At 46.9% G+C, this 2,500-nt stretch overlaps 1 pseudogene; it reads left to right on the forward strand.

The window, feature by feature from the left end:
* Positions 1-2,500, forward strand: part of LOC125908183 (large subunit ribosomal RNA) — a 9,179-nt pseudogene that overhangs the window by 3,821 nt on the left and 2,858 nt on the right.

The following is a 2,500-nucleotide window of genomic DNA, read 5'->3' on the forward strand; positions in this document are numbered from 1 at the left end:
GTCCGACGGGCCCAAAATGGAGGCATGTTGCTAGAATTGAAGCAGGGTAGTTCTGCTAGTGCAATTGCCCCAAAGGTTAAGGAAGCGGTGAAGGGCAAGGCGTCAGTGAGAACGCTAGCTCCTTCTAAAATGATTGAGATCATGCATCTCGATGAAATTACCACCCCAGAGGAGGTTGCGGAGTCTGTCAAAGCACAGCTCAACATCGAGATAGAAATAGATCGTATCAAAATGAAGAAAGGCCGCGCGGCCGGTACGCAGTGGGCACGGATCAACGTATCGCTGCCAGACTTTCAAAGCTTCCTGAATTTGGGAAAGCTGAAAGTTGGTTGGTCGATATGCCATATCCGTGAGGTAATGGAGGAGCAGAAATGCTATAAGTGTTGGAAGGTAGGCCATACGAGCTATCATTGTAGGGAACCAGACAGAAGTAATCTGTGCTGGAAATGCGGTTTGAGTGGACACAAGAAGCAAGCTTGTACCAACTCTGTTAAGTGTTTGGATTGCGGTACGAGGTCACAGAACCCTCACGCAACGGGCAGTTACATGTGTCCTAGAAGGCGAACGATTAGACCATAATGGTAAGGTTGCTACAACATAACCAGAATCATAGTTATGCTGCATTTCAATTAATGTGGCAAACGATTAGGGAAGAATCTGCGGACATAGTGTTGATTGCAGATCCGTATCTGGCAACAACCAACGTCAAAGTGTTACGCAATGACGATAACACAGCAGCGGTAGTGGTTAACGCGGACTTACCAGTTAAGGTAGTCAGTAAGGCTCTGAAGGGTTTAATGATAGTTGACATAGGTGATATGCGAGTGGTTAGCGTTTACGCGCCACCTAGATTTAGTATGGAAGAGTTCCAGATCATGTTGGATAACACGGTAATGGCCGTAACCGGTATCCACAAATTCGTTATCGGGGGGGACTTCAACGCTTGGTCAGTAAGTTGGAACAACCAACTTGGCGAGCGTGGAGAAACCCAGAAACGAAGAGGTGAGTTGGTCTTATCAACCTTTGCGCAGATTGACGCAATTTTATTGAACGACGGCAGCGCCCCAACTTATGTTGGACCAGGGCGCACGTCGGTAGTTGATCTTACTTTTGCGAGCAGAACAGTTGCAAGATCATTTAAGTGGGAGGTGTTATCTAGCTATATGAACTCTGATCATCGTGCAATACGAATAGATCTTGAGACGCAAAGCGTGCGTAATCTGTCCCGACCCATAACGGGATGGAGCATCAAGTATTTTAGCAAAGATATATTTGAAGTTATGATGCAAGCCGCTTTTGAGACCGAGGTCACAACAAGCGAAGACTTAATGCGTATACTTGTCACGGCGTGTAATGCGACGATGACCAAGCGTAAGAGGTACACTCCTAACAAGAGTGCATTTTGGTGGACGCTAGAGATTGAGGCACTTCGCAAAGAGTGCAAACACCGCGATCGATTAGCGCAAAGAGCTTTTAATACTGATCTCTATTCTACTTTTAGGGACGAGTTCAAGGTGGCACGGAATGCCCTCAAGCGATTGATCAAGCATACCCGACAGAGGAAGTGGAAAGAGTTCCTGGGAACAGCGAACAACGCATCATTTGGTATAGTATATCATACGTTCAAGAAAGTGGCCGAGGGTTCGATTGGACCCCGAACTATGACATTGGACGAGTTTAGGGAAGTGGTGAGCGAGCTTTTTCCTACTCACCCAAACACGGTGTGGCCTGATTATCGTATCGATCAGCCACGAGAGTTTGAAAGAATTACTAATGATGAGATTCTTGCGGTTGCCAGGAGACTACCCAACAAGAAGGCGCCGGGACCAGATGGTATCCCGAATGAGGCGCTGAAAGTTGGTATGTTGACTGCAACCGATGCATTTTGTAGGGTTTACCAAGGCTGTTTAGAGAACGCGAAGTTCCCCGATGAGTGGAAAAGGCAGAGGTTGGTGTTAATACCGAAGCCGAACAAACCACCAGGGGAACCGGGTTCGGTACGCCCCATTTGTCTATTAGACGGGGCAGGTAAAGGTCTAGAACGCATCATAGTGCAACGGTTAAATGCACACATCGAGGAGGTCAACGGACTGTCTGACGACCAATTTGGTTTCAGAAGTCGTCGATCAACGGTTGATGCGATTCAACGGGTAGTGGACATTGTTTCGGTAGCTAGAAGCAGAAACCGATACAGTGGACGGTATTGTGCAGTTGTTACATTAGATGTTACTAATGCTTTTAACAGTGCTTCGTGGTTGGCGATTGCTAATGCATTACAGAGAATTAACACTCCTAAATATCTTTATGATATCATTGGTGATTATTTTAGGAATCGTGTGCTGATGTATGATACCACAGATGGACCGGCAGAGATTGCAGTCACATCGGGTGTACCTCAAGGCTCGGTACTTGGCCCAACGTTATGGAACCTCATGTACGACGGTGTCCTACGAGTTGCAATGGTGGAAGGTGCACGGATTATCGGCTATGCAGACGATAT

The sequence above is a fragment of the Anopheles coluzzii genome, assembly GCF_943734685.1.
Source record: "Anopheles coluzzii chromosome X unlocalized genomic scaffold, AcolN3 X_unloc_80, whole genome shotgun sequence".
In the NCBI taxonomy this organism is placed as follows: domain Eukaryota; kingdom Metazoa; phylum Arthropoda; class Insecta; order Diptera; family Culicidae; genus Anopheles; species Anopheles coluzzii.